This window comes from Pinus tabuliformis, chromosome 7 (genome assembly GCF_031772625.1).
Source record: "Pinus tabuliformis cultivar Carrire ecotype Pingquan chromosome 7, CPIR1, whole genome shotgun sequence".
NCBI classification, from domain to species: Eukaryota; Viridiplantae; Streptophyta; class Pinopsida; order Pinales; family Pinaceae; genus Pinus; species Pinus tabuliformis.
The window spans coordinates 795,733,354-795,740,147 of NC_142293.1; positions in this window are offsets into that span (position 1 = coordinate 795,733,354).

Sequence of the window (6,794 nt, forward strand, 5' to 3'; positions counted from 1 at the left end):
TATAGATGGATTTGACAGGAAGGCTGTGATACCATACCGTTGCCTAGCCATCCAAGGTACATGGAACAATCTACATGCAATGTCATCGTACCATACCTTGAGTTTCTATAGCTGTAGGTAGAAGTTGTCGAAGTGGTGTTCTTCCTTCGATGTTTTGTTAGGATTATACTTTGTCAACATCCTCTCTAAACACTTTGGCATCTTGTACAAAGCACCTAGGAGAGCTAATGGTCCTTGAGTCATCCATTCCAAGTTTTGGTCTGCCATTTCTTCTTCTTCGTCATCCTCCTCTGCTTCAGAATTTGATTGATCCACCTCTGAGTCTGTTGGTTCATCTCCACCTCCACCTCCTCTATTGCCTTCCCCTCCACCTCTTGTACCAGAGTCTGAGCCCAAGATCATGAGGGTGTCTTGTTCTCCCTATCGGAATACTTGAGGTTCCTCTCTATTCTCAACAGCTTCTGCCAGATCTTTAAGAGTGGCAAGAATTGCTTCTTCCACTGATGAGACAACACCCTATGGGGGTGGTATTCATCTTCTTTGATGCATATGGAAAATCTTGTATTCTTGGGATTAATCCGACTACTTTGGAAAACTGATTGGTAATGGGACAGACATAGTGGAGGGGTGATATGAAATTTCAGGTTCACATCTAGGAGGTTAGGAGTAACCAATTTCAGAGTTGCACGTAGGTGAGAGGGAGTGCAAGTTATTGCATTGACCAGATGATTGATGAGTGGGGGCGAGAGAACATTTAACCCTAAACAATGAGTGGTCATCCTTCGAGCGCCAAAAATGTTGACAGTGTTGGACCTGCCAACATTCAGGGGATCTCCCTAGTAGGAAGTCCCAACTAGACCTCACACATTTTGGTGTAGGAGTTCCACCTGGTATGATGGCCCAGTTTCCATTATCTTAAAGATATGCCTTGGTTGTTGCTTGTCAGGACATGGGAGTGGTATAATTAGTCTTCTAACATCAATGTTCATGTGCCTTGTGAGTGCTTAGTGTAACCTGTGTCTAAGTTATTTCACTGCAAAGGGAGAGGGTGAGAGTGAGTCTCAAGTCAAAAGGGAATAGTCCCAACTCAGTTAGAGGCACAAAACACATCAGGATCTGCACATATTTCAATAGAGTAGTCCACATAGATGCGACAGTCACAAACACAAAATGAACAGATATCATGTACAACACCCAGCGGAGTAGTCCACATGAGTGCCACGCGTTATAAAAAGTTTATAAGAATGAATCTGTCTGGTGTCTAGCGAAGTAGTCCACATGGTCGATACAACGGTAACAACTGATACAGCACATTTCTAATAGAATATGCACTACAACAGAAGTGAAGTGTAGCAGACCTATAGCCTCCTAAGAAGTCTAAGGTCAAATATGTTGTATACCCATGTCATTGTATTCCTTTGAACGACCGTGTGACAATATCGTCGCGTGCATGAGAGATGTCCATTATGATCAATGCTTCTAAAATAAGAGAGATGCAGTCTACCCAAGATCGATTTGGATTATCGTCATTCCTCTAGACCCCTAATGAACTGAGACATTACAGCCAAGAATTTTGGATACGAGTCGTACATTGGAGGATTCGGATTCAGAGGATTCATCCTTAGCATTGAACTTCTTGTACAGGTCAATATCAATGGCAAAGTTTATGCTGATGAGTTCCTTAATGGTTAGGAAACTACCTGAGAATGTTTGTGAAAGGTTATGGTACTTGCTTGAGAATTCAAAGTGAATGTGCGAGTAGCATTGATAATTCATATGGGTCAAATATTTAATAATAGTTTGTATTGAGTAATAGTTTAAATGTTTGAGAAGTTTGTTTTTCAATTTTATCAACTAATTATTCAATAAAATATTGATTTATCATATTCAATATTTAATATGATATTTGTTGATTAAAAGTTAAATGCCTCAAAAAATAGTTGGTCGTACAAGTCTCCTTTTTTAGTAGTCTCCCTATGCTATGATATAATTCTTTTCGCTGAAAACTAATCTTCCTCTTATAAAAGTTAGCTTAAAATTTATAATAACAATTGACTAAAACTATAGTGTTTTAATGAACCATAGTTTATTTTTTAATAATACTTATTTTTTTCAATTTTGAATCAATTTTTTTTCTACTTTCCCTATGCTATAATATAATTCATTTCATTGAAAACAAATTTTCCTCTAATAAAAATTACCTTAAAATTTATAATACCAATTAACTAAAACTATAGTGTTTTAATGAATCATAATTTATTTTTAAATAAAATTTTTTTTTCTCAATTTTGAATCAATTTGAACTTTTAATCTAAGGAAAAGCACGTTTTTACATGTAACCAAAGATTCATGAAAAGGTAAAGGTTGTTAAGTAAACAATATTGTGGTTTGGAACACTTATTATTACCAATAATATAGTTTATTAGGTTTCCGGGTTCAAGAATTGCATATTAGTGATCCATAGTATTGAAGTCATCACATCTTGCTAATTACTTTAACAGGCTAAAGAATTCAGGTTGAATAATTCTTTGTTCTAATGCCTTTTGTATACTTTAAAAGTTGAAGAATTCTTTATTATAATGGCTTTTATAAAACAAATTTATTATTAGATTATTTATGTGTATATCATTTATGTGTGGTATCAAAATAATTATTTTATACTATAAATTATATTTTTAACCAGTAGTAGTAGAGTTAAAAAGAGGGTAAAAAAATATATTTATTACTTATGAAAGAATTGTAGTATTTGAATGTCACATGAGTAGTGCATGGACAACCTACCTAGAAATGACATAACATTGCAGATAGAAACTAGATTAGGATGTTGGTTATGATCAATGAGCATGAGGAGAACACTTAATGTGTATAATAAGAGAAATGAAGGTACAGTGGCATAAATGCGGCAACATGAGTAATTTCACAAAAAAAATATTTTCCAAATAAAAATGTGTAAACCAAATTTAAACTGGATACAAATTTCAAACTTCATTAAGCATGCTTACCCCTCCTAGTAAAGTCCTGAGGGAGACCTACGTGATGGGGAGATGAACATGCTAGTTTTTCAGATTTGATTTGAAATTTTCCCCATCAAATTTAAAAAGATTATTAAGTAAACTCGATGTGATAAAAAGTCAAAACTTTTTAAATTTATTTTTTAAATCAGATTGTTAAGTGAATTTGACCTGATAAAAAAATCAAAACTTATTAAATTAATGGTATATCGTATTGAACTGGTAATCTTATTAATAGTATATGGTATTGAACTCCTGATATTACCTGTAATATGTATTGAAATCGTGATATTGCATGTAACTAAACATATTTAAAAATTCTCCCTTCCAATCTGCCAAAATTAAGATAGCGAACTATGTTAGTAAGCTCAGTTTGACTATATATATTGTTTCATATTTTTTAAAAATTTTGCATTAATTTAATTATCAGATTTTGGATTTAAGAGATCTGTGGTTTGTATTTTTCGAATTATTGACCAGAGAATTTACAGTATGAATATTTTTATACCAACGTTTCAAATCCCAAATGGGATCCATCATCAGGGTTAAGAATGATGATAAAAGAAGAGCAATCAAAGACAGAATAAATACTTATGAGGGAAAAATTTTAGGAACACACTGTCGGTTAGAATCTTAAATTAATTTTAATTTTATTTTTATTTTTACTTTTTATTTTTATTATTATTTTTATAATTATTTTTATTTTAATTAAATTTTTTGAGAAGATAATATCAGGTATTAGAAATAGATTTAGTTTAAAAGATTGAACTAAAATTTTTTATTTAATTAATTTAATTTCTATATAAGAACGATCATCAGGGTTAAATTAATTTTAATTTTAATTATCAGATTTTTAATAGATCTTAATTCTAAATACATTTAATTTTAATAGATTTCTTTCATGACTTCTGATCGCTATTAATAAATTGCATGTGCAGGGAAAAGAAGAACCAATTCTAATAAACGAATTTTAGCATCTGCTAAAAAAACCGGTAAGAAAAAGGACATGGTAAGGATTTATTTTTTCTTGTACCGCAGGGCCCACTAATTGAAATTGCTACTTTAGTTCGTATGGTGCGGCTAACTAGGAACATATTTTTACACTTTTAATTCACAGTGGAGTATTTAGTTATTTGGCTGCGTAAATGGAGCAATCAGATGGTGATTGAATTATCAAATCTGGTTCATATACTTTTACTTCTGAGTTTGTAGTGTACTACTTGTACACTTCAGTATAAAACAAGTGAAAATCTGTATAATTTTATTTGACTACCGGTGTATGTTGGAGGATTTTAAGTTTAATAAAGATCAAAAATATGTATAAAATTTTGGATTTTTTTTTTTCAGAAAGAAAAACATTAATATAAATATATTTAACATCATAAAATTGATGGGTCTTAAGAAAAAAAGACCGCGATAGGGAGAGCCATTGTTTAAGAGAGAAAACAGCATAGCCTCATTGCTGAAATTATACATAAAAACATATTGAGGCAAAAAAACAACATCACTAATGAGACATATAACACATCTGATCAGAACCTTCAAAAACAAAATTGTAAACTTTATACCCTTCAGACAAAAAACTGTCATGAGAAATTATTTCTATAATTTTATTGACTTTTATTTCCATACATTTAATTGATTTAAGGTTGCGTTTTTTTTCCTAATGATAATAGTTCTGAAAAATTGACTTTATTTCTGTAATTTGTTTTTACTGATAGTTTTATTTTTACGATTTTTTTAATGTATTTTTAAGAATTCTTTTAATGTAGGGTTAAGTTTTCCCTTTCTAAAAACTCAAGATTAGAAATTGGAGAGATTATTGTATATACATCCTTCCAGGGATTGGAAAGGAATAAGTTTAGAGATTGGAGAGTATCATAGCTAAATTTTTATATATATTAAGAAATTATAATTTTAATTATTTAATTATTATGGTTGAAAATTTTGAAAAATCCTAAACATCAAGTTGATTAAAGATATGAATTTTCCTTTCATAAACAAAGATGTTTTACATATCAAGTACATATTAAATTTAATTACAATTTTAAATATTAAATTATCAATATTATTTAAAATTTTAACGATTAAATATATCTTTTTCTTTTAATAAAAATAATATACTCTTAATAATATAATACTAAATATGGTATAAAAATAAACATATCTTTTTCTTTTAATAAAAATAATATACTCTTAATAATAACATACTAAATAGAATATAAAAATAAACCTATAAATGTTATATAAAAGAAAACATAGGCATCATATATAAAATTTTAAAATCAAAAGAAACATATATGAAAATCAAAAAATGGTTTATATTTAAAAACTAAAGTAATATCATAAAATGATGTATATTTTCATCTCTATAGTATTTATTCTTCTAGAGCGAGGTGAAATTACATCAATATTTAATAAAACAAACTCAATGAATAATATATATTCCTAACTTATAAAAAATATCTATTGATTATAGAATAATTGTTTAGAGATACATATAGTATAAATTAATTAATGTTTATTAATGTTAAGAATAAAGTTAACTTTTTAGTTATTACAACATAATTATCTTATATTTTACATAACATTTATTCCATTCACTTTACTAAATGCAAATTGAACGTAATTCAATTATAAATTTTACATAACATTTATTCTACTCACTTCACTAAATGCAAATGGAATGTAATTCAATTGTAGATTTCAAAAATTTAATTATAAATTTACATTTTTTTTTGAGATCCATCAAATTTATAAAATATTCCAAAATGTCTTTCATTCCATAACCCAAAATTAACAAATTTAATTGTGATACATGTGTAAACTTTTTTTTTTATCCAACAATTTAAGACATATTATAATTAATGCATAATTTCATTCAATAATGCAAAATCAACAAAAATAAGGGTACTACACATGTAGACTATTTTGCATGTAATTAAAAAAGTGATAATCTGTCATATGATTTTTTTTTCAAAGGAAAAAATCATATTTGGAGCAGCTTTTTGAGCAGCTTTCAGGTAAAACTAGTATTGAGTTGTGGGACTATCAAATTTATAAAATATTCCAAAATGTCTTTTTGAGCAGCTTTAGGTAAAAGTAGTGTTGAGTTGTGGGACCATCAAATTTATAAAATATTCCAAAATGTCTTTCATTCCATAACCCAAAATTAACAAATTTAATTGTGATACATGTGCAGACTTTTTTTGTATCCAACGATTTAAGACATATTATAATTAAAAAAGTGATAATCTGTCATATGATTTTTTTTTCCAAAGGAAAAAATCATATTTGGAGCAGCTTTTTGAGCAGCTTTCAGGTAAAAGTAGTATTGAATTGTGAGACTACCAAATTTATAAAATATTCCAAAATGTCTTTCATTCCATAACCCAAAATTAACAAATGTAATTGTGATACATGTGCAAACCTTTTTTTTTGTATCCAATGATTTAAGACATATTATAATAATGCATAATTTCACTCAATAATGCAAAATCAACAAAAATAAAGGTACTACACATGTAGACTATTTTGCATGTAATTAAAAAAGTGACAATCTGTCATATAATTTTTTTTTCAAAGGAAAAAATGCAGCTTTCAGATAAAAGTAGTATTGATTTGTGGGACCATCAAATTTATAAAATATTCCAAAATGTCTTTCATTCCATAATTGTGATACATGTGCAGACTTTTTTTTTATCCAGCGATTTAAGACCTATTATAATAATGCATAATTTCATTCAATAATGCAAAATCAACAAAAATAAAGGTACTATACAT